Source organism: Sminthopsis crassicaudata, chromosome 4, assembly GCF_048593235.1.
Source record: "Sminthopsis crassicaudata isolate SCR6 chromosome 4, ASM4859323v1, whole genome shotgun sequence".
Classification (NCBI taxonomy): Eukaryota; Metazoa; Chordata; class Mammalia; order Dasyuromorphia; family Dasyuridae; genus Sminthopsis; species Sminthopsis crassicaudata.
Window position 1 is genome coordinate 150580943 of NC_133620.1, and position 27340 is coordinate 150608282.

A 27340-nucleotide genomic window follows, 5' to 3' on the forward strand; every position below is an offset into this window, starting at 1 on the left:
CAAAGTTTTTCAGAGGCCAAATTGGACCACTTTACTTCATTTGTTTCCGGTACTAGAGCTTGTCCCTTCCTCTTCTATTAGATTCAATTTCTTAATGTCTTTTTAGTCCCATTATGCACTCCAGTCCACTTCTGAGGATTCGTTGTATTCCCTGAAAGCTCTCTTCATCCAGGTTACCACTCTCTCACTTCCAGAAGTTTTAGAAATTGCATACCTTCTCCATGAGGGCATCCATCAGTAAAGAAAGAGTGAATTTGCGTCCTCACGTCTAAATAAGAATCCCGTGTCCGTTTAAACTTAACAGAATCCAGGGTCACCTTACAAAGATAGATACTATGGGGATAGCTGTAATTCTAGGGTTTACCTTACAGGTGTTCTGAGAATCAAAAGAAATAATGGACCCAAACGAGCCTTGCAAACTTTGTTATTTATCTGTGGCCTTTTACTATCAATACTATTATTAGATGAGAGATAACCGAGCTAAAGTGCTTTCTAAACTTAAAGCACTAAACTCCATAAAGTTTAGCTAGAAGGAAGACCCTCGGGGAATGGAAAGTGTACTGGTCTTGGAATCAAAAGATTAAAGTTCGAATTCTAACACTTAAATAGCCACGTGATCCTTTTCAGGGCTTGAATTTCCTTATCTGTAATATGGGGATTATTGGTACACGTGGTACAGAGCTATTCTAAAGCAAACTTTTTTTTTTTTTTTTGAAATTTGAAAACATTTCTTAAAATCAAAATTCGTGGAGGAGTTAAGATTTTACATTGTATAGTGATATATACTTGGTAATCAAATTATAAATGATAAATTAACTTTATCCAGGTAGCGTGTCTTAATGGCAAGAGGGCAGGTATAGAGTCGAAACAACCTGATAAAGCAAGCATTTTGAAAATCTGAAGACGTAATAAAAATGTAATTTTCTTTCGTTGTCACAAAGAGGTTTGCGGTCCCTATCAACTGAAGGTTTTAATCGTAGCAAAAAATGATTGTGGCAGAATTTGGCTAAGGCGCATACAATTAAATGATTCCATATTGCTCAGCATGTAGACAGTGATAGTTATTACATTCAAACTGGAAGGGGAGAAACAGTCTTTGTTTCACGTGTAGAGGAAAATAAATAGCTCAGAAATCCCCAGAAGCGGTTTTATTTGCTCTGCCACACTGCCGGTAGTCGAGAGGGGATCTACATCACCCACCCACCCACCCCTTTCCCCGCCCGCTGCTGTTCCTCCTCCTCTTCTCCTTTTCGGTGCTTGGCTGGAACAGGAGCGCAGCGGACTAACCTCGCTGGCCCGCGCGGCTGAGCACTGGAGGGGGGAGGACACTGTCGCGAGCCGCGGAGTCGGGAGAGATCGCGCTTCCCAGCAGAGCTGCCCTCCGACAGCTAGGGGCCAGGGGGCGCCCGAAGTGGGTTTAAGCCTTCCCCTCTCCCGTCTGCGAACTTTTCAAGGTGGGAGAAACTTGGTCCCGAATTTCGGAGAGCTTAGACGAAGGGCAGAGAAGTTAAAACTCGGGGAAGGGAGAGCTATCCGATAGCCAGGCGTGGGTGGGGCAGGGCGCGGTGGGGGTGCTGGGGGCCGGGGATGCTGCGGGGCCGGCGGGCGGACTGGACGTTCGGTGGGGCTGGGAAGAGGCGGCCCCAGCTGGGTTGTTTCGCTTGAGTAGGTGCGGGCGCAGCTTCCCCCTCCCTGCCGCTCCCCCCTCCCCCGCCCGGAAGGCGGACGGGCTGGGGGGAGGCGCGAGCTGCTCACCCATCCCCGGGGCGGGCGGCGCGCGAGGTTGAGCTGGGAGCTGCGGCAGCGAGAAGCCCCTCTCAGGTGGGGGAGTGCATGCCTGGTAAGTGTCTTTCTTCGCTTTCTTTCCGGAGAGGTCAGTGGCGGGGACGCAGAAAGCCCAAGCTCAGGTAGCTCACGGTTGGGCAAAACGTGTCTAGTCTGGGCACTCGGGGACGAGGAGGTAGCACAGCCGGTGCCCCGAAACTGCAAGCCACACGTTTTTGTCTTTTGGTTTTTGTTTTCTCCTCCGCTGCTGAAGAGAGCTCCCTTCCAGCAGTTGCCCGGGTTTAGGGACTGGAAGGTGTAGACTACTTCTGGGCTTTTACCTTGGGGGCTGAGAGAGTCCTTGACCCGTTTAGCAAATTGCTTACACCTCAGCCCCAGTAAGGAAAAGGTTGGGATCGTGCCACCCCGAAGCTGAAGTTCGCAGGTTCCCCCGGAGTAGGATTGCGTCCGAACTCCGGGGCTGAGGAGAGAAGGTCAGCCTTTGTACTCCTGGGTCGCTTTCTTTTTCTCGAGTTTCCGATACTGGCTGTTTCTTCTCTCCTTGGGGGTGGGGGGTGGGGGAAGTAAGGAGCTCTTAAGTAGGACGTAAAGTACTTACTCCTTTACCTCTCAGTCGGGTTTAAAGCCTTTCCCCTTCGCTCTTCTCCCTAGAGGCAAGGGAAAATATTTTGCCAACTTTCCCTACCCATGAGGTGTTACTTGAGAAAAGAACCTGGGCCTTTGGGGATCTGTGCTCTTTGGGAGGTAATGCTATCTGTAGGCGCGCACACGCACACGCGCGCTCACACCGGGGGAAAAAAATGTGAAAAAAAAAAAAAAAGTTCCAGTAGTCTCCCTTCTGGTAAGGGAGATGATGTAGTGGAAAGAACTCTGAAGATCAGAATTCAAATTTTGGTATCACTAATTACATCGTGGGTGACCTTGGGCAAGTCATTTAATCTCAGTTCTCTCATCTGTAAATTGAAGGGGAATAATCTTTTAAAGCCTCTTCTAGTCCTAAATCCTATGATGTAATTGTTTAGAAAAGGCGATATAAGAGAGTGCTGGGAAAGTCGCCACAGATTCCTATAGAAAGGACCGGGGCGGGTCCGTTGCCCCAAAAGAATTCAGACCACACAAAAGTCTTAGTTAAATGTTTCTCTCTTCTTTGTTTCCATTTCAGTTCTGCTTCCGAATGTGGAGCTTTTACACCAAATTTTGCTTTCATCCTATTACGTTGTGCATTTTAGATAGCAACTGTTAGTGTCGTTGCGCTGCCTTAAATATTTGATGGAAGTAAGCTGTGTGTGAAGCTGAAGTAAAGAAATAAATAGTAGTTGAAGAAAGGTGGGAAGGAAGTATGAGCATAGTGATGGCTTTTGAGTCTAAGGATCTACGTTTGAATCCTTGCCCCATCGTTATTGCTTGTGTGGGGAAATAATTTTTAAACTTTTTGGGCCTCAGTTTCTTCATTTCTAAGATAAAGGTTGCTTTAGATAGATGGTTCTCAAACTTTTGTTTTTAGCATCTTTATACCATTAAAAATTATTGAGGATCTGTCAAAAAAGTTTTTGGATTTTATTTATAGATATTTACCAGTTTAGAAATAAAAACTAATTTTGAATTTGTAGACTCTTTGAAAAGGTTTCCGGACCTCAAGGATTCACTGGACCACACTTTGAGAACTACTGCTTTAGATAATCTGTCTTTCTAGCTTTTACAATTACAATTTTTTTTCCTCACTTGGCTGTTATTTGTGATAAATGAAACATAACAGCAAACAGGGAAAAAAGTAAAACCTTGTACCATTACTAAGAAAAGTCCTAGTCAAATGGCTATGCTTCAAAATCATGACAATTGTTGAATAAGTAAAAAAGCATTTATTAAGAGATTTCAGTGTGTATCATTTTGCTGTGGGGGGAGGCTTGAGATTTGGTTATTTTGACTATAAGAAGAAATAAATTAAATGATTCAGGGGATAGAGATTGTAATTTAGTAGAAGGAAATTGGTCTATAAATCAAGAGAAATGGGTTTTAGTCTATGTGACCTTGAACAATTTATTTAACCTTGATGTGCCTCATTTTCTTAATTTGTAAAATGACTTTTTATCTCTTTTGAGGGTACAATAACATGATAGATATGAAAATGTGTCATGTACAAGATAAAATTTAGTTAAATGAAAAATGTGCATAGATTCTTTACAGCTTTAATGAATGCTGTGCTTAAAGAAAAATTTTCATTTGATATTAGGAATAGAATTAATGAAATCCATAATGTTTAGCTGGAAGATGGACATGGAAGAGTCAAAGCAGTGCTAATATAGAAAATGATCTAGAACATTCATATCATCCAAACACTAAGCAAGGTCCAGTTTTCCCCATTGCTATGTTTTATATGTTAAAGGATAAACTTTGAGAAGTTGCATATACAACCATGGTTTTTTTTAATCTGTTACTATTTCATATACTTAATATACTAGATTATTTTCATTTAGCCAAACTGAACCCTATTTCTAGCACAATATCCTATTCAATCTAAGGTTCTTGGATAAGTGAAATGCTAATATGTTTAAGTGGTAACACCACTGACAGGTCTGTTGTAAAATTAAGTATGAAGTTATAAATGTAGGTCAAAGCATTAAGCACCCCTCATTCAAAGGATAGCTTTTTAAGTTTGACAAAAGCTTCAGTGTTTACTTATTAAGCATTTACTATGTGCCAAGGACTAACATTCATGGTTTAGAAATCAAAATGACTTCTTTGGTACCCTATTAATAAGAGTAATTACTATGTCTTTTCTTTTTGTATTTTTTGGTAGCTTATCCATTTAAAATGCAGTGATAGCAAAGTTCTAGGGCTGTCAGATAAATCTGTTTAAAAAATTTAAAGATAAAAAAATTCTCAGAATTGATACTAGAACCTCACCCAAATAATATGTCAAATGAGTAGTTTGGATATTGTTTGAGTGTATTAGCACCAGATATCAAGAGGAAAAAAATATTTCCTCTCAAGGAACTGAGAATTATGTTTACATACAGAAGACATATAAAGTCTAATATAAACATACTAGAAAAGTATGAAGAATGGAGATGTAACAATGCCATCTCTATACTTGCTTAAATAACATTATAGCATTAGGTTAAATGAGAAAAAAATCACTACTAACAAGTGAAATCAGATAATTATATAGGGGAGGTAGTATTTTAGTTGGGGCTTTAAAGGATAGAGACTTCATTCCATTTATGGAAAATGGGGTGAACAAAGGTTATGTAGACCTGTACAGGAAAAGAGAATGAATAGTTTAACTTGGCCACAGTATAGAATATATGAGAGAAAATAGTGAAATATAAGACTAGAAAAGTAGTTTGAATTTTTGTGAAGTACCTTGACTAAAGTGTTTGAACTTTTAGCTTTCTAAACATTTGTATAGTTGAATTTTTACAGATACTATCTCACATTTTAAACCTCAACCCTGTGATACAAGGAGAAGCATGTTATTCTCAATTTACAGATGAGGAAACGAGATTAAAGAGATTATGACTCTAGGCAAGTAACTTAACCCACTATTTGCTTCAGTTTCCTCCTCTGTAAAATGGGGATAATAATAGCACTTCCCTCCCAGGGTTGTGAGGATCACATGAGCTGATAATTGTAAAGCATCTAGCACAATGATTGGTACATAATAGGTGCTCTATAAATGTTATCTATTATCATCATTACCCAATTATTGGCTATTATCATTATTACCCAATTATTATTCAATCTAAGATCTCCAGTTTGATGCTTATCTTAGATTTAGAGATGCCAGATACCTTGGAGTTATTTCTAGTGCTCTCACTATACCATACTGCCCTTCTATTACCACCATTTACCAGGGTTTATGGTAGAGTGTAAAGTGTTGTATTTGGATACTCATATCTACTTGACTACATCTGCCATTATTGTGACCTTGGAAAAGTCATTTAACTTCATGACACTTCATTTCTTTATAATGTAATATCAAGGTGTTAATCTCTGAGATCCTTTCTATCTTCAAATCTATTATTCTATTATTCTACCTACTGGCACTACACTCTTGTGCCTTGAACCTCCCCTTTCCTATTGAGTATAGTGTGTCCCTTGAGGAAAGGCAGAGCTTCTTTCATATGCTCCAAAGTAACCACTTCCATCTATATCACCATAAGGCATCTTCTACCTTCTATTGCTAGCTCACTCTCTCAACTAGGATATTGGGAATCTCCAGCACAAAGAAGAGCAACCCCTCCCTTTGACTTCAGATCTTCTGTTTTATCTGTCATTTAAGGACAGAAAGTACCACTTACTACTCAGTGATGAACATTCTCATATCTGGTCATACCCTTCACATCCCAGTGATTCTGAACTATAGATTATCATCCAAATCCTATTTACATTCTTACCACCCAATTCCCCATTCACATCCCTCTCAATTTTTCTCCTCTCCCTGATTCCATCTAGTGCTTCCTCTGTATCCTCTGGAATGTTTGTTTCCTAGGTAATAAATTTCGATTCATCTTAACTCTTTTCCTTCTATCTTCTTCCATTTCCACCCACTCTTTCCATCTGCTAGCTCTTACTGAAATCTGACTTCCTCTGGCCACCCTTTCTAATACTACCTACACCTTCACTCTTTCTCCTGGACTCACTGGTTGAGAATGTGGAGTTGGGATTCTTCTTGCTCCCCATTGCCACTTCCAGGTTCTCCTCCTTTTTCCATAATCAGTAACCTCTCTTCCTTTGAGCTTCATGGAATTCTTAGCTACCACCCAGTGAAAATCTTTGTAGCTATCATTTGTATACCTTCTTCCTTTTCCCCTAGGTCACTCTCCTTCCTTCTTGAATGAGTTTGATATAAGTTTTTCTCTCCTCCTCAATTCCTTCCCTCATACTTAGGAATTTCAATACACTTAATTCTCTCTCAAAACTCCTAACCATTCAATTCCTCAATCCACTCACCTCCCATGAACTATTCCTTTACATCACCTTAGCCACACACAAAATATGATCATACTTTTGACCTTGCCATTCCCCATAAATGTGCTACCTCTTTGTTCAAGGATTCTGAAATTTCCTTACCCAATCATATTCTATTGACTTTTTACTTATTCTTTTTCCTTCCCTTACAAAATCCTACTCTTTGTCCATACTATGATGATCTTCAATCCCTTTCTTCCCTCTACTTCCCTTATCTAAACACTTTCTCCCCTTTTTTTGGAAATAGCTTTCTTTTCATTCCTCTTCAAACCCTTTAAGGGTTTCCCTCCCCATTCTCAGTTGAGAACTTTGCTCCATAGTTGAAAAAAATTTGAGACTGTTTACCATGAACTCCCTCTTTTTCCCTCTTCTTCTGTCACTCAGTTGTCTTCTGACACTTTCTACTTTATCCACTTCACATGATGAGGTGGCCTTATCAAGACTAACCCTTCTACTTGTTTAAGTGGTCCCTTTCTATGCCATCTCCACTCAGAGATTGTCTTCTTTGTCTTCCCTATTCTTTCTCTTATTTTCAGTCTTTCCCTCTTTACTGAATTATTTCCTTTTAAGCTACAAACATGGTCATGTCTCTGCTATCCTGAAGAAAAAAAATATATCCCTCACTTGGTCCTTTTATCCCTGCTATTGTCCTATATTTCTTTTGCCCTTTATAGCTAAACTCCTGATAAATCTACCAACAATAGGTGCTTCCATTCTCTCTTCTCTCATTCTTCTTAATTACTTATTCTGGCTTTCTACCTTATCATTCCACTGAAATTGCTCTCTCCAAAATTACTAATGATCTTTTAGTTGTCAAATTTAATGGATTTTTCTCAAATTTCATTTACTTTCTCTGAATTCATTTGTCTCAAGATTTTCAGAACATTACTCTCTCCTTGTTTTCCTCTTTCTATATGATTACTTTTTTCTGTATCCTACTAAAGATCATGCCCTTTAACGGTAAGTGTTCTCAGGTTTTTGCCTGGGCCCTCTTCTCTTCTTCCTCTATACTACTTCACTTGATGATTCCATCAGTTCCCGTGGATTTAATTATCATCTCTATGCTGATGATTTTAAAATTTACCTATCCTGCCCTAGTCTCTCTGCGGATATCCAATTCCACATCTCCAAGTGTTTTTCAGATAAATATGCCCTGGATGTCTAGTAGAAATCTTGTATTTAATATATCAACTCATTTTCTTTCCCTCTACCTCTCTCCCCATTCCCTATAATTTCCTATTACTGTAGAGAGAAACACTATCCTTCTAGTCCTTCAGGCTCCCAAACTAGGAGTCATCCTGTATTTCTTGCAATCTCTTGCTCCCTATATCTAAGCTGTTGCTTTTGCAATATCTCTTGAATGTTCTCTCTTTTTTCTTCTGGCACTGCCACCACTCCAGTGCAGTCCCTCTTCACCTCATGCCTGGATTATTTCTTCACTCCAATCCATTCTCTATTCAATCACTAAAGTGATTTTACAAACATGGATTTGATCATATGAATTATTACTCAGTAAACCACAGTGATTTCCTATTATCTCTAGGACCAAACTAAAAATTCTGTTGGGCATTCAGAGCTCTTCATAATCTAGTCCTCTGCTATCTTTCCAGGCTTTCTCACACTTTGCTTCCTAATAGGTATTTTATTCAGTAACACTGGCTTCTGAGACATGAAAAAGATGATCCTGAAATTTTCTTTTGACTATTTCACATATCTGTAATTCTTTCCCTATGATTACTGACCTCCCTGGCTAAAATCTGCAGGAATCCCCTCCCAACCATCTTAATTCTAGTACTTTTCCTCTATTAATTATTTCATATTTATCCTGTATATAGTTTGCTTTATATTCTAAATGTATTTATTTTTCATGTTATTTCTCCCATTAGATTGTAAACTCCTTGAGGGCAGAGCCTGTCTTTTGCCTCATTTTGTATCCTCAGTGATTTGCACAGTGCCTGGTACATAGTAGGAGCTTAATAAATGTAAATTGACCTATCAATTGATTCTATGTTACATGTTGGATGGTAATTGCCTGTCTGAATTGTTCTACTTCTATTCTGCCACCATTAGGCAAAAATGAGTTTATTTGTTTCTTCCATCCAGATATTATAGAGCAATTCCTCACCTAGAGAGGGACTAAAAAACAAGAATGGTGATATGTTTAAGGGAAATTTAAATTTAGGAATGTTATAACTTTTCGTATAAAAATATTTTCTGCTTTCCAGCTATTCAGTGTTGCTGGTAGTATTCGTGTCTCAATTTCTGATATTTGTCCTTATATTTCTTTCTACATATTCTTCAGTCCCTGAGGATCCTGAAAATGGATAGAAAGCTCATGGATGTGGGTCATGTATTAATTAGAATGTTGATTGCTAATCTGCAGTGGATAAAGTATACCCTAGGTTCTCTTCATTGTAGAACAAGGACACAGAAATGTGTAGAGAAGACTTTTGTTTGACTGAAATTGACCTGGTTTTTCTTACCAGAAATCTTTTTTGGCATCAAAATAACTTTTATAATCCTCCCTTCTGATTTTGATTTCAAACTTTATCTTTTATCTATGTTCATCAGTCAATTTTATTCTGACTTGATAGTCAATTGGTCAAGCAAACATGCTTTTAATTAGTATCTATTCCTTGCCTATTTTGTGCAGTCCCGCTTTAGAATATATATATATATATATATATATATATATATATATATATATTTTTTTTTTTTTTTTTTTAAAGAAAGCATGAAGTCCTGGACCTGCCCTTAAAGAGCTTGTATAGTTGGAGAGATTAAATACAGAAAATATTTGGTTCATAATGCAAGACGGCATATAATAATCAAGTGTACTGACATAATACTACTCTTTCAATGAAATAAAACTCACCAGTTCCCTCCTTTTTGCTATCAATCAACAGGCATTTATTAAGTGCCTACCATATTGCTAGATATGCTTTGAAGTTCTGAATATACAAAGGCAGAAGTGAAAATTGTGCCAGCCCTTAAATGCATTCCAGCCTTTGTGGGCAGCTTGTGCAAAAGTGCAGAGGTGAGGGATTAGGTATAGGACAAACCACAGTAAAGCTAATGGGTCTGGATTGCACTGCTTGAGTGGAAGTCACTTAGAATAAGAATGTAAAAGTAGTGGGCCAGGTTATTGTAAAGAGCTTTAAATGTCAGATGTGAATTCATACTTGATCCTAGAGGTAATAGGGAGGCACTGGAATTTATTAAGTAACAGAATAATGTACAAAAATTGTTTGGTAATTATGTTAAGGATTAATTGGAAAAGAGAGACTTGAACATGAGAAATCAATTAGGAAGATTTTGTCGTAGTCTAGGTAAGAAGTGATGAAGGCCTGGACTAGGGGTGGTTGCTATGTTTGTGAAACTTAAAGGGACAGATATAAGACATGTTATAGAGATAGAAATGACTAAATTTGTCAGCTGATTGAATATGTAATAAACTCTGAATGGAGGACATTTGTGGGTGTGATTTAAGAGAGTTCATTTTTTTTTGGTAATTATTAATTCTTGCTTCTTGTCACTGGATTTTGAAGGAGGGCAGGAAATTCTCCTGATACTGGGAATCAGTGCAGTAGACATGGTTAGGAAGCAATCTGCTGGGTGATTATAACAGAGGACATTGAAAATTGTTGAAGAGGTACAAAGAAAGGGAAAGGGAATCAGATACTTGTATGGAGAATGAAAAGTAGTATGTATCTATGATAGGACAGAGAAAATACACATACCCCACCCCACACACATAAAATAAGAGATTTATGTGACTGTGGAAAATGAGAGAATATAAGTCAATGTAAATAGTTTATTTGACCAGGTGTGGATACCTGATAGTTTTGTAGACTTCTCTGGATATAGAGCCCTGGAGGTTTTCCTTGGGTGAAGCTCAACACAGGGAATGTGGGGAAAGTGGAGGATTAAGGCAAATCAAGAAGATGGTACTTCTAGCCAGTGTGTCAATCCAGTGAGATTATGTGGGTTTTACTAATCTCCCTATAGTAATGACACAGTCCTATCAGATGTAGAATATTTAAGTGGCAGTTTCAAATTCCAATAGTCTTTTCATCAGAAAAGAGAAATAGAGTTAATGTCGAAATGGGGGACAATGCAGAGGGCTAAGGCAGAAATAGAGAATAAAATGAGAGTGAGAAAGGCTGTATTCAATATTCCATTCCCTCTCCTGTCAACTTGGTACAGGCCCCTATTACTACCTAACTGGGCAATATAGTGACTTATTAACATATCTTCCTGCCTTCATTCTTCTTTTCCCTTCAATCTGTCTTTCCTACTGCTGCTGTCAGACTAATCTTTCTACATAGATATGGTCATGCAACTTATTTCCTCAGGGTCTCTATTGGGTATTAATTATGATTCTGGCTCCACTGATTGACTTTCAGGGCTCTCTGTAGATTGTAAACACCTTCCTTTCCAACTTTATTTCATTCTACTTATATAACTCAGATTCTCCTGACTCCTGAGCCAGTGTTCTATAATGCCCCCTAGCTGCCCCATTTCTAGGCAATCTGGATGAACTGATCCAGAGAGCTGTATAAATGGCTTAGAAGCAATCTTAGAAAGAGTCTAATATATGGATAGAATCATTATGTGATCCATAATCCACTTATAATTCATTTAGATTATGTAAAGCAATACTAAAAAAATTCTTATATGACAAAAATTCCATTCTTTGCAGCAGTCATAAAATCAAGATAAGGCATCTGAACTTATTTTTGAGTATTAATCCTTGGAATTGTTTGATTTTCACTATCCCTTTAGTAAGTTCTTGTGAAGGCCTTGTTGTAGAGGATATTACTGTATCTAAACAGCTCTTGGAAACATCTCTTCCCCTCTTCTCTTCAAATATTAAAAAAGCACTGTGACAATGGTGTGATAGCAAATCATTTTCAATTCACTTCAACACATATTTATTAAATGCCTATTACTTATAAGGTGTTGAGGATAAAAAGACCAATATGAAATACCATTTTTCTTCAAGGAACTGATGTTCTACTGGAATGAAACAATATCTTTAAATAATTAAGTAAATAATGAAAGTAACTTTTAGTCAAGGGATGGTGATGATGTGAAAAACATTTAAAACTAGTGGCATTGAGTCAAATGTGGGATATCATATACAGAGAACAGCAGGTAGACTAGTTTGCTGGAATATAAAGTAAAATCAATCTAGTGTAAGCAGAATAAAGTAAGTAAAGATGTAGATTATAATAGTTAAGGAGGTTATAAATCTTTGTAGTTTCTTAAGATTGGTCTGTGTTTGTCTTTAAAATGCATTTGCAACACAAACACTTTTAAATGATGTTTCTTTTAGAACTTTGTTTCATTTGTAAACTTAAATTGATTTTATACTAAATTAATTCAATATGTAATGCATGGGGAGATTCTAACTTATTCTGTGTTTGTGATTTGCTGAAGGGATATGGAATATAAAGTTTTAGTAGATTTAAAGAAGGCAAGTACAATGGAAAGAAAATTAGATTTGGATGAGATTAGATTAGATGCAGGTTTAAATCCTGGTTTTATCATTTCCTCTCCAAATTTAGTTTTCTTTTCATTCTAAGTCCATTTCCTCATCTGTAAGAAGAGGGAAGGAGTAGTTTATATGACTTATTAAGTTTCTTCCAGCTCCAAAACTATGATTCTATTTTTTAATTTTGGAGTTAAAAATGTTACTGTTAAGACTTAGTAAATATGAATTAAATGTTTTTAATTGTTTAAAATATTTTCATTGGCAATAACTATAATTTGTTACTGGTTATAAGTACTTTGCTCAAATACTTAAAAGAGCTAGGCAAATCAGAACCAATTTTGGATGGGAAATTTCTGCATGAAGATGATATTTTGCGTCTACATTGATATACTACTTAGTTTTGACAATTAATCATTTATTGCTTTATATAATTTATACACACACACACACACACACACACACACACACACATATGTATTCTTCCTAATAAGAAGACAAGTTCTTTGAGTCAAGGACTCTTTAAGAAATTTAAATTCATTATGTTTATTACCCTATGTTTACTACAAACATCTTTGGCACTCAGGCCCGTGTATCATACCAGAATCCTTAGAAAGTAATTTTACTCAAGATACTTTGTGAATCAACACCCATTCAAAACCATAATTCATGAGCCTACACCAGTGTGTGATTCATTAATAAAAATAACAATAGCTTTTTATTTTTCAAAATACATATAAAGATATTTTTCAACATTCACCTTTGCAAAAACTTGTGTTCCAAGTTTTTTTCCTTTCCTTCATCCCCCTCCTCTAGACAGCAAGTAATGCAAATATGTTAAATATGTGCAATTCTTTCTATACATATTTTCATATTTATCATGCTATACAAGAAAAATCAGTTCAAAAAGAAAAAAAAAATGAGAAAAAAACCCAAGCAAGCAAACCACCAGAACAAAAAAAGGTGAAAAATACTATGTTGTGATCCACATTTAGTTCCCACAGTCTTCTCTCTGGATAAAAATGGTTCTCTCCTTCAAAAATCTGTTGGAATTGCCCAGAATCACCTCATTGTTGAAAAGAACCAAGTCCATCATAACTGAGCATAACACAATCCTATTGTTTCTGTGTACAAGGTTCTCTTGGTTCTATTCACTTCACTTAGCATTAGTTCATGTAAGTCTCGCTAGGCCTTTTTGAAATTAGTCTACTGATCATTTCTCATAGAACAATAATATTACATAACATTCACATACCATAACTTATTCAGCCATTCCCCAATTGATGAGCATCCATTCAGTTTCCAATTCCTACAAAAAAGGGTTGCTACAAACATTTTTATACAAGTATGTTCTTTTCCCTTTTTAATGATCTCTTTGGGATACAGACTCAGTAAAACAAGGTTTATATCATTTTAAGGACATGGAACATACTGACTTAAAGCAAAGAAGACATTAAAAAAATTAGCAAATTAAGTGATGATGAAAAATCCCATTGTCCTCTCTTCTATTTCTACAAAGGATAAATTTTCCTTAAAGTTAACATATTATCAATTACTCTGATATACATATGGTTGTCAGTTATTCTCTTAAGGGCAATTTACTGAACTCTGTTATCATTTGCAGGGATACAGAATCTAGTAAGCCACTTGCTAGTAAGGGAGGATTAAAAGATCTTTAGTGTGTGAACAAAGGCTGTGACCCTATACCCAACTAGGTGCAGTGAGCAATAGCCAACAGATTACCAGGCAAAGAGTAAGTTTTTTCTTTGGTGCTGATTCTAACTTGGATTAGAAAATTCCTTTTAACCTTTGCCAAGACTCTAATTGTTAGTCATTCTGCATCCCTCAAACTTATTTTGGACACTCCAGCCAGTAAAAACCACACTAGAGTTGTGTGGTGATAGAATTACAAGGCTCTCCTTGGCTTTCAGAATACTACTCCTTCATTGCCATGCAAACAATTTTAGGGTCATGAACAAAAGGGCTGTATTGCCCCTTCTGTCTAACACATCTGTCTTTCCTTAAGTTCACCGCAGGATGTCCACCTAATGTGCTAATGTGCTAGTGCCCTTCCTCATTTTCTTCTGCTATTGTGAAGATACCAGTGAAGAAATTGGGCTATCTATCAGTTATCCCCCAAAGACCAGCCCATTTTCTTTTGTGATTTTATATTTCCTTAATGACGTCTTGATATACACGTCTGGGAAATTCTTTGTTTGATATGTATTAGAGCCTACTCACACCCACTATGTGCCTCTTCTTTGCCCTTCCAGTAATATTTGTTTTTAATTCTTCAGAGACTGTACTGTTCCATGACTCACAGCCTTATAAGATAGTATCAGATAGCAGGGATAGGAGGATGACCATAATGATCTCTACTATGTGATAGAGCTTCATGGGTCACCAGACTCACTTCTGAGTTCATTTTCAGTTAATACTTTACTTTTTCCCTAGATTTAATCTTATCATTCCAAGATTTAGAGTAACCCAGTAGTATTGAGTAATAATTGTTATTGTTATTTGGTCATTTTTCACTCTTGTCTGACTCATCATGATTCAATTTTTTTTTTGTCAAAGATAATTGAAGTAGTTTGCCATTATCTTCTCCAGCTCATTTTATAGATGAGGAAACTGAGGCAAACAGGGGTAAGTGACTTGCCCAGGATCACATAGTTTGTAAGTATATGAAGCCAGATTTGAACTCAGAAAGTTGAGTCTTCCTGAGTTCAGGCTCAGCACTCTATCTACTGTATTGCATCTACTATGTGCCAGGCAGTTTCAAAGTATTTTACAAATACCATCTCATTTGATCCTTCAAACAACTCTGGGAGGTAGATGCTATTATCCCTACTTTATAGATGATGAATTAAAGGCAGAAATTAAGTAACTTGTCCATAGTGATCTAACTTGTGCCTCAGGTTGGATTTGAACTCAGGTCTTCCTGACTTTAGGCCCAGAGCCCTATTTACTGTTCCGCTTACCTTCTTCAAATAATTAATGATACCTTTAATAAAATTTCAACATATTCATATATTCAGCTAAATTCAGAGCCCAATTCCAAACCTCCTTGCTTCTTCCCAAGCTTTCTATGATACCCTCCAAACTCACTCTCTTAGCTGAGGACCTTGCCTTGTACTTCACCATTATTTCACTTCTTATCTCCTCTTTATTCCAATTTCTAATAAAGAGGTGGCCTTTATTCTTTCCAAGGTCAACCCTTTCACAAGCAAACTTGATCCATTTCATCCCCAACAGATTGATTACTCCTACTTTTTAATGTTCAATCTCTCCTTGTCTAGTAACTCTTTCTTTTTCTTCTACAAACATACATATTTCCCATCCTTAAAAAAAAGTCCTTTCATTTGTTCCTTCTACCTCTGATAGTTATTATCCTCTATCTTTCTCTCCCTTAATGTCTCAACTCCTTGAGAGACCCATGTATACTCCCTGCTCTCACTTCTCTCCTCTCACTCAATTCTAAATCCTTTTTGATATGGCTTCTGCCGTCATCCAACTTAACCTGCTTTCTTCAAAATTATCAGTGATTTCTAATCTAATGCCATTTTCTCAATTTTTATCTTTTTTGATCTTCCTGCAGCATTTTACACTCTTTGTCATCTATTCTTTCTCTAACTAGTTTTTCCTCTTTTGGTTTCTGTGACACCGTGCTGCTTGGTTTTCCTTCTCAGTCTCCTTTGCTAAATCTAATCTGTTTTCTGACCATTAATTGTGGGTGTTCCCCCAAGACTCTGTCTTGCCTCCTCTTTTATTCTCTCACTTGGTGATCTCAGTTCCTATGTGTTCAATAGTTCAATGGTTATTTCTATGCAGATGATTCTAAGATCAATATATCCAACCTAGTTTTCTCCTGAGTATTAATTCCTAATTACCCATTGATTGTCAATAAGATATCTTGAATTGTATGATCCATATGTATCTCTAGCTAAACAAATCCAAAATGGAACTTAACCTTTCCCATGAAATCCTTCCCTCTTCTGTACTTGTCTGTTATTTCAGAAGGTTTCATCATTCTCCCTATCTCTAGATCTCAGTATCATCCTTGATTTCACTCATTCACCTCATACATCCATTCAGTCACTAAATTTTGTTGTTTCTACCTTTACAACATCAAGTTTCTATTCGGCTACCTTTGTGTGTGTGTGTATGTGGTTATTCAGTCATTTCAGTCAAGTCTGACTCTTCACGATCCCATTTGGGGTTTTCTTGGCAAAGATACTGGAATGGTTGGCCATTTCCTTCTGCGGCTCATTTTACAGATGACGAAATTGAGACAGACCAGAGTTAAGGGACTTGCTTTGAGTCACACAGAAAGTAAATGTCTGAGGTCAGACTTGAACTCAGGAATATTGCCTAGTTCTCTATCCACTGTGCCATCTAGTTGCCTCTCAGTTAACTTCAGTTGCTTCCTTTTACCTTCAGTATAAAATATGAAGTCCTCTTTTAGTATTTAAAGCTCTTCATCATCTGGTCCCTTTCTACCTTTCCCGTCTTATGCTTTGAATACTCCATGAATCATTTACACTGGCCTATTTGCTATTCTTCTTACATGACACTTTATCTCTTATCAAAATCTTTTCCCCATTGGCTGTGCCCCATGTCTGTAATACTTTCTCTTCTCATCTGTGTTTCTTGGAATCCCTGGCATCCTTCAAGATTTAGCTCAAATAACAACTATAATAATAGCCAGATTTTCTGTAGTGATTTAAAGTTTACAAAGTGCTTTACAAATATTAGCTTATTTGGTTCTCACAATAACCTTAGGAGGTAGAAAATAGTATTACCCTATTTTACAAATGAGAAAACTGAAGCATACACTGGCTACATGATTTGTGCAGGGTTATATAGTAAGAGTCTGAGGGAGGTTTTGAACTGAGGTGTTTTGACTCCAGGCCTATGGTTGTACTAATTGTGCTACTTCACTACCAAAGTTTTGCAGTTTCCTGACCTCCAGCTGCTAGATTTTCTCTTCTCTAAGATTACTTTCATCTACTCTATACTTAATTATATGTACTTATTTTTTTTTGGATAATTTTATAATTATAATTTTTTTGACAGTACATATGCATGGGTAAATTTTTTTTTTAAAGGCTAGGGTTAAGTGACTTGACCAGGGTCACACAGCTAAGGGTCATCCTGAATTCAGGGCTGGTGCTCTATCCACTGCGCCATCTAGCTGCCCCGGGTAATTTTTTTTTTTTTTTTTTTTAACAGCATTATCCCTTGTATTCATTTTTCCAAATTTTTCCCTCCCTCCCTCTACTCCTTCCCCTAGATGACAGGCAATCCCATACATATTAAATGTGTTACAGACATACTTATTATTTATATGCTGTTTCCTTGCACTAAAAAATAAGCTTTTTGAGGGCAGGAACTGTGTTTGCCTTTCTTAGTATTGTCCCCCACCTTTCTCCTCCCCCTGCCCTTTCTGCCCTTTTGCATAATTCCTGGAATATAGTAAAGAAATAATAAATCCTTGTTGACTGTGATTGTTTCCTCTAATATTACTGATTAATTCAACTGTAGAAGACTCCTTTCTAAATGGTAGTAATGAATATTGCTATATGACATTACAGTTACTGAATACACAAGTTAATACTAAAATCAATCATAAGAAATACAAATAAGTATTCAAAATGCTTTGGAAGTGAGAAAAATTATAACCAAAGTCACCTCAGCACTTTTCTGTAAGTTTAGATGAATTATCTTCATACTTGAGAACAATTCTATTCTATTTAGTTCATTCAGAAAATCAAAATCTTTTTGAAGATAAAGAAGATCCTTCGATCTTTTTCCTCTGTCTTCTCTAGCTTATCTCCAGCTTTGAGAGGGAAAAAAATCCCTTTTGCTTCTCTCAAGCTCTTATTCTTGTTTCTTTCTAGACATATTACTTGTAAAATTCTCTCTATAATATGATTTCTTCATAAAATAATGGTTAAGATAGGTCTAACAGGAAAAATTTTATCTTTTCCATAAACCCCTCATAGATCATGTTAAAAAATAACCTTTTTCTGACTCCTTAGAGCAAAGTACCTAATAGCATAGCTATAATTTCCAACTTTTCTGCTCTTAAAACAAATGAAAGTTTCCGTAAGTTTTTGTAGAAGTGGTAAAATAGGAATTACAATATATTTTATATAATTGAATTTATCAAATAATAAATATCAACCAAAAAAAGGTTCCACTACAAATCCACATAAAATACATTATATTTGGCTTTTTTAAAAAAGAGAGAGAGTTGTAGACAGCATGTATGGTGCTCTGGCTCAAATGTTCTTGATCTGCATTACTTCATATTCATCTTTGTAGATTTTCTTTTAATGTTTTTCCTTTTTTTACAAGAGGGCAAAATTTCACTGTATTAATATATCAATTTGTTTAGCATTCTTTAGTCATTGTCCACATTGGTATCTTATTTTAGCTGTTTTATATATATTCTACACACACAAAGTATAAGTCTTTTTTGGTTTCATAATATCTTTGAAACAAAGTTCTAGTAAGATTATTGAGTCGATTTGTGTGATCAACTTTATTATTCTTACATATTGCCACATTGCTCCCTAAAATCAACCATGTAATGGTGTTTTTATTCTTTGGTTTAGTGGAATAACATTGGATTTAGAATAATTTGTTGTCAAAATGTGGCCAATTCTTTGTGATCCCACTTAGAGTTTTCTTTTTCTTTCTTTCCTTTCTTTTCCCCAAGGTAATCAAGGTTAAGTGACTTGCCCTTGGTCATACAACTAGTAAATGTTACGAATCTGAGGCCACATTTTAATTCAGATCCTCCTGACTCTAAGTCAGGTCAAGTGCTTTCTTAGAAAAGGTACTAGAGTAGTTTGCCATTTCCTTCTCTGGTTCATTTTACAGGTGAGAAAACCGAGGCAAACCTAGTTAAGTGACCTGCTCAGAGTCACACAGTTAGTGTCTGAAACCAGATTTGAACTCAGGCGGATGAGTCTTGCAGTATTGCCAACAGTGAGGTTTTTTTAAAAATAGTTTTTGATATATTCTTCTTCCCCCAATTTAATTCGATAAAGCATTTCTCAAAACAACCAATCCAATGATCCACTCTTTTTTTTGTTTATTTTTAAAATTAATTTTATAATTATAATTTTTGACAGTACATATGCATGAGTAATTTTTTTAAATAACATTATCCCTTGTATTCATTTTTCCAGATTTTCCCCTCCCTCCCTCTACTTCCTCCCCTAGATGACAGGCAATCCTATACACATTAAATGCGTTACAGTATAACCTAGATACAATATATGTGTGTCAATCCAATTTTCTTGTTGCACGGTAAGTATTAGATTCTGAAGGTATAAGTAACCTGGGTAGATAGACAGTAGTGCTAATATTTTACATTCATTTCCCAGTGTTCCTTCTCTGGGTGTAGTTATTTCTGTCCATCATTGATCAGCTGGAAGTGAGTTGAATCTTCCCTATGTTGAAGATATCCACTTCCATCAGAATACATCCTCATACAGTATTGTTGTTGAAGTGTATAATGATCTCCTGGTTCTGCTCATTTCATTCAGCATCAGTTCATGCAAGTCTCTCCAAACCTCTTTGTATTCCTCCTGTTGGTCATTTCTTACAGAACAATAATATTCCATAACATTCATATATCATAATTTACCCAACCATTCTCCAATTGATGAAGATCCATTCATCTTCCAGTTTCTAGCCACTACGAAAAGAGCTGCCACAAATCTTTTGGCACAGACAGGTCCCTTTCCCCTCTTTAGTATTTCTTTGGGGATATAAGCCCAGTAGTAGCACTGCTGGATCAAAGGGTATGCACAGTTTGATAACTTTTTGGGCATAATTCCAGATTGCTCTCCAGAATGGTTGGATTCTTTCGCAACTCCACCAACAATGTATTAGTGTCCCAGTTTTCCCATATCCCCTCCAACATTCATCATTATTTGTTCCTGTCATCTTAGCCAATCTGACAGGTGTGTAGTGGTATCTCAGAGTTGTCTTAATTTGCATTTCTTTGATCAGTAGTGATTTGGAACACTCTTTCATATGAGTGGAAATAGTTTCAATTTCATCATCTGAAAATTGTCTGTTCATATCCTTTGACCATTTATCAATTGGAGAATGGTTTGATTTCTTATAAATTAGGACTAATGATCCATTCTTACAAAAGGAGGCATGTTGTAATTATTGGTTTTCAGAGGATCAGAGTTCAATTTCCCTTTAATGTTTTTTTCATCTCCATTGTTGTAGTTTTTGTGTGCTTGTTAGCACAGTGCTTAAAACATGATAGGTGTTACATCAGTGCTTATTCTCCCTTTTCTGCCCTTCTTGGTGTTGATTTTAAGTATATCTTATAATGGAATTTTAAAAATTGTGTCACGTGCAAGCTGTATTTTCTTCAAAAATTATGTGTTTATCATTGTTCTATGGCAGTGTCTGTGTGTATATGAACGTATGTAGGTAGATAGCTATGTATATATGAAGTGTGTATATGTGATCATTTTTTAATCTTATGTATACAGATAAATCTTTTAAAAATCAATTGGTCTTTTATTTAATATATTTTAATACAAATATTTTCCCAGTGTGTTTTATCCTTTTTATCTTGCAAAATATTATATTTTAATGTAATCGGACTCCAATATTTTCTTTCATTTGTTTGCTTAAAAGATTCAATTCAATAATACATAATAGAGTTCCAAACTCACCTGATAACAGGACAAGCAGATTTGGTTAAAAAAAAAATCTCAGAAAAGCCTATAAAATATGTGAGGCTTCCTCAAAAGGGATTAAGCATGTGGGGTTTAGGATTAGTCTGAAGGATCCTGGACAAGTCTCCCAAGTAAAACATTAAAACTTTTAATTTTTAAGTGGAGATTTCTGTCTCTATTTTTCTTCTACTTTTAACCTATGTTATCTCCAGGAATTTGTCCATTTTTCAGGGCAGCCAGCCCTGTCAAAGCCCCTGGTATAATCAGAGAGGTGCTTATACTCCAGGTGGCATATTGTTTATTAACACCTTGTTATCGGATCAGCACCTTATACTTTGACTATACTATACCTGGACTGGGTGGGGAGAGGAAATAGGAAGTAAAATATCCTCCCTCCTTCATATAACCTAATTGATCAAGAAAAGAAAACAAAGTTAGAATACCAAGAAGTTGAAAGAATACTTCAAAAAGAAATTCTATATCAAATTTGTAAAAGGAAAATTTAGTAAATGCAAAAAAAAAAAAATTCACTGTAAATTATTTTCCCTCAAAAGTAGCCAATAATGGACTGTCAAAATTTAAATTCATGGTATGAAGGAAAAAAATTAATTAACATAAAAAATTAAAACTAATGCAAATATCTTTAATGTATCCAGCAAGAATGCAGATAGTTTTATGTAAAAACAAGCAGTATGAAAAAAAAAATAGGAAATTTATCTTCCAAAATAAAAAGTAGAATACACACCTACATATATGTGTACAGATATGTATAGGAACATTGTATACACAGTGATAAGTTAAAGAAATTGATAGACCCAATTTCTTACATGTTATTTCAAATTTATGTTAAATCACTCAGTTTTTCTCTTGGGCTTCAAATGAGTTGCTAATATAAATATGACTTAATATCTAAAAATGACTTAAGATTTTGGTTTTATACTTAAAATTTCTAAATGCTCAGGTATCAGCAAATTAGTCTATACATTTAACAAGTAATAATGTATAAGGATCACATAATACCTTAAACAGGAGTTTTAGTGTGTGACTATAATAAAATCCTATTACAATGGAATTTGAATAATTGGGACAAATGATCTGGGTAAAAACTTATTTTTTAAAGATATTTTCTAAGTAATATAGTCTGTCAAAGAATTTATTATCTAATTAAAAAATTAAACTAGTTTAAAGCATTTTAGAAATAACCATTTGAGTATAATATAATGTCAAGGCTTCTACTATGTGTAGGGTGCTTTGATACGATACAAATCATTCTTCTTTAAAGCAGAACATTTGTTAAATTATACTAGACTAATTTTGTTCAGGGTTAACCCTGTAATCAGGGAGCTGAAAATTTCTTTAAAAATCATAGGTTGATTCCTTTATTCTACAGATAATGGAAACTGAGGCTCACAGTGGTAGCCAAGAAGTAATTAAAACTCTGGTCAAGTTCTTAGACCATTATTTCTTCTATTATATCATCCTTCTCTCCCTCCCCCCCCCCAATATTTGAAAGGCATGACATATTATTTATTTTAAAACATCCTATGGGTCACAGTTATGCCAACTTGTTTTTTTTTTTTTTTAATTCATGTAACCTGAATCAATGAAGTTTTATTGAATAGACACAAAAATATTTAGGAAGGGATGATAATAGTATTAACAATACTTGTAAATTTTGTAAGTTTCCTCATGGGATATAAGAACCTTTAACTATAAATCTGAGGACCATTCCTGTCCCATAAGAGCTTCACCCAAGCAGACAGATTCCATATTACCACCATTAAAAAAAAAAAATAGAGGGAGAACTTGTTTAGTGGTGGGAAAGTATCTATCTATACTCTGTAGATAACTAATAATATGTTTAATTTATGTAATACTTTTTACTTTTCCAACCACTTTCAAATTATTTGATAAAATATCTTTGTAAAATAATTGATTATTTCACTGGACATTTTTATCCTGCTATTTTAAGGAGAAAAATTGAATGTCTTTAAAGCTGGGAATTGTTTAAGATAACACAGCATAGGGCTAGTTAGGTCGTGCAATTAACAGAACAACTAGCTTTGGAGTCAGGAGGATATGAGTTCAAATGTGACCTCACACATGTACTAGGTGTGTAACCTTTAGTCACTTACTCTCTTTGCTTACTCTCCCTCCATTGCCTCCAAAAATGGGGGGGAGAGAAAAAAAAAGGAAAATAGCATAGCAGAGCTAGGACTAAAATCTAATTTTTCTGATTCCTCTACAAACCTCAAGAAAATTTATGGAGTATAAAAGTATATTAAAATATATTTAATATTAGACTAGAGGGAAATCTAATCATTTCAAGATACTGAATTATTTGTCATATATACTCATTTTCTGAAGGAAAGACAAAGATGTGAATAAATAAGTTTGGTTAAGAGAATCCTTTGCACAGTGAATTCTGGGGAAATGTAACATGATTTTGATATTTGTGCTAAGAATTTTATTTCATGTATAGTTTAAATTGACAATAAAAGCATTATCAACTTGAGATTTTTGTCTGCTCCAAGAGCTGATTGAATCATTCCTAAATTTAAACTATATATATTGTCCTGTATTATTTTTTTTTTTTTTTGTCTTTAATCTGGAGGGCCTTGTTAATAATAGGAGTTAGAGGAGAAATTCTAGTCTGAATTGTACACTATTATCTGAACCTCATTTGTGAAAGTACTTTTATATTTTTAGTTGTGATTTCCTGGTAGATCTTCACTATATGTCAAATGACAGACCTTTTTGGAAAGGTGTTGACAAATGTCTCCCAGGAAGTTTTTATTTAATAATCTCTGATTTCAAAATATTTCCCCAAGAAATCAACTTTTTTCTTCATTAAATCTCAATAAAGTCATGTCTTAGAATTTTAGTGAATATTCTTTTTCAAAAACACCTTAAACATGTAAAATAAAATGCAACTCAACTCCAAAGTTAGTTAAGGATTCTCAGTACACTCTTATCTGTACAATATCATGATTGATTTTTTATTACCTTATTTGCAATTCATACTTTTAAAGAACAGCTAACTCTTTTAGACGTCATAGTCTTAATTTTATACCACATTTTTGTCTCATGTCTTTCATTCCCTGGAACACTTTACAGATTGAATTTTAAAAGAGTGACATCCAGAGAATTAGGTCCAGACAGACTACAAAGGAGAGAGGTTAATGGTTTACGGGTCAACTGTTTGCTTCACTCTTCCTTTGGCACAGAAGGCCTCAGGTAGATAAATGATTAACTTAAAAAAGGAACAGGCATTGGTTAATAGGATATAACTATAATATGTAAATAAGATGAGAAACCTACTGAGATCTTTAGTTGAATTCTTAGAGGTTCTAGAGCAGTCATTCCTAAATTTTTGAATTTTAATAGCTGGTTAGTGAACTTTTTGAGGAGTGATTTCATCATCTCTCCCAATTTGTTTCCTTTTAAGTGTGTGCTGTATAGGAGATATTTATTTTTTCAAACAAAATAAATATACCCAGTTGAGATAATAAGAGACATCTTAAATATTATAGGAAATCCAGGCCTACTAATTACGTGTCCTAAGGGTTGACCTGATTTTAAATACTTCTTTTTAAAACTAAAAACATGACTGGAAATGTTGAAATTTTTAGAAAGAAAAAAAAATTAATACTAAACCAAGTAAACATACCTAAGAGGTCACTGGTAAATAACAGTGTTATGCAGGTTGAAAGGATTATGTTTTAAGTGTCTTACTTCATTTCAGAAGAGAAACCTCAAAGAAGCTTTCACCTATTTAATTAAGAGAATATTTACTTAAATTAACTATTCAACCAACTAGCTTCTAGAATTTTTGCATGTTCTTTTTTTTTCAAAACAGTACAGTCAGTGTTTCAGGTAGGCTGGAGGGAGAAGGAATGGGCGTCTGGTTTTTTGAAAGCTACTCCTCCACTTCTGAACAGGTGTAAACAAGCTATATGGTGTCATTCCTCCTTCTTCCTCCTACTTGCTCCTCTTACCTTTCCTCTGCCTTTCCTTTTTTCTCCTAAATTTCCTTCTAGAGGGGTTAAAAATCTGTAACTGATGCCTAGTAACCAGTATTTTTTGAGTCTTTGTATTTTTGGTAAAGTCATGGCAAGTGTAAACCTCATATTAATGTCGTCAGTTTATATTTGACTTCTTTTGAAGTGAGTCATATTCATCTGGAAACTCAGCTGAAAAGTATTTTAAGGCTTTTGATAGCAATCATTCTATTAAATTCTGTCATATTAGTTAATTCTTATAGTCTTCAGAAATTTCTAGAGGATCTGACAAATGGAACAAAAAGTTTGGATTTTGTAGCAAAATAGGATTCATGTACATATAGATAAGGAATCAAGAGTTATATCTCTTGGATGAAGGCATTACAGAAAGTGTTTTAGATTTGGAGCAAATAACTGGATTCTGATTCTGGATGGTTCTTGGGCCAAACATATCATCTTTGGTTCTTAGTTTGTTCATCTGGGTGCTAAAGAGATGAAACTGGATAATCTCTAAATCCTTTTCAAGCTCTAAAAGTTGGAAGGCAGCTAAGTTTCACAGTAGGTAAGATTGTGGGGAAAATAAAGGGGGGGGAATAAGTTCAAATTCTGCCTCAGAAATTTAGCATTGTATAATCCTGGATAAGTCATTTACTTTTTTCAGCTTCAGTTCCCTCCATTTGTAAAATAGGAATACTAGCAACATCTAAGGATATACACATAAATACTTTGTAAATCTTAAAGTGCTATATACACACTAGCTATTAAAAGCTATTGGGTCTTGAACCTGTAGCTCTAGAAGATATTCTTTGAACAGATGTTACCATGAACTTAATAAACATTAACAAACAAGAGTATTTCAATGCACAAAAGTCAATAAAAATAGGATTTTATGTGAAATTATTAACTTCTTTTATGTTTAAATAAATATACTCTTGTTTAATATTTTTAAAATGATATTAAATCTAAACCTACCAATCACTGTCCTAAGGGCTGGCAGTTTTTAAAATACCTTAAAAAAAACTAAAAAGTTGTTTGTTTTTTTAAACAGATATTTTCCATTCTATATATAGCTTGTTTCATTTCAGTACATTCAGTTCAGAATTTCTAATTTGTTCAGAATTATACCAAATTTAAATTTGATATAATTCACTTCCTTATCTATGTTGATTCACTTCTATCCTTTTTATAAGAATAAACAGGATAAGTGGGACTTTATTGTTGCCAATCTTTTAATTTTTATATCATTAACTATATATACTTTGTCTTCAAAATGTTTCCCTTTTGTTTGATAGAAAACATTTTCATATTCTCCATAATTTCATTAAGTATAATTTTCTTCCAATATTTTGTATTTGTAAACATGTAAATGTTTAATATCTTCCCATGTCTCTTTGAAATAATTTATTTTCTAAATTTTTTACAGCACAATCATTTTCTATCATTTTCATATGCCACAAATTGTTCAATCATTTCCCAATTGATGGGATTCCCTTTAATTTCCAGGTTTTTGTCACTCCAAAAAAGAGTGGTTATAAATATTGCTATATGTATTAGATAGATGTAGATAATCAAGATTTCTTCTGAGAACTTCTTGTTACTATCTTTATTATTCATTTGTGTATTAGATGGAATATATTTATTATTGTAAATAGTATTTACTTATAATTTTTCTTGATATTTGTAAGAAATATGCTAAAATGCTGGTGATTTGGGAGACTTATACCAATCTCCTCTTTCTAATTGGATAGCTTTTTTTGTTGTGTCATATTTTCTAAATATAGTTATTCAACAGGATAATTATTAACTGATGTGTTACTGATTTTTGTCATTTAATTTTTTTTAATGCATTATTTCCATAGCTAGTATTTTTAAAATGATGTTAAGTAGAAGTTGTTATACAATTCGTGATCCTGTTTGTGTCTTTTCTCTCTCTTTTTGGGGAGGGTTAGGGTGAGGTATGTGGGGTAGAGTACATAAGGGGATGTAAAATTCAGTCATTCAGGAAAGAAACTGGAGCCAGGATTGTAAAGGTCTTTAAATCTCAAACAAAGGAGTTTGTATTTTGTCCTTGAGACTATAGTGATCTCTTCGAGCTTCTTAAGTAGGCCATACCTATGTTTTAGAATATCAATTTGGCAGCTGGATGAAAAATGGATTAGAAAGGAGTGAGACTTGAGGAAAACCAGTTCCAAGGCTTCTGAAATAGTTCTGGTGAAAAACATTTAGATCTGAATTGGGATGATTGTAGCGTGAGGGGAAAAAAGGGAATGGAAACTACCTATATTGGGGAGAAAGAATCAACAAGACTTGACGTCTTGTAAGATGGGTTGTATGTGAGTGAGAGTAAGATGTTGAAAATGGCTCCAAGATTT

General features: G+C 35.0%; 1 protein-coding gene across 2 annotated transcripts in view; it reads left to right on the forward strand.

Annotated features, from left to right (window-relative positions):
- The first annotated feature begins 1317 nt into the window (after positions 1–1317).
- PLAGL1 (PLAG1 like zinc finger 1) overlaps positions 1318–27340 on the forward strand; it is a 137076-nt gene continuing 111053 nt past the window's right edge. Inside the window, exon 1 of one of the 2 annotated variants that reach the window (XM_074309639.1) lies at positions 1318–1454. The gene's annotated coding sequence lies outside the window, so the exon portion shown is untranslated. Of the gene's footprint in view, positions 1455–1715; positions 1841–27340 lie in introns of those variants that run through there. The other variant, XM_074309638.1, reaches the window with a different exon arrangement.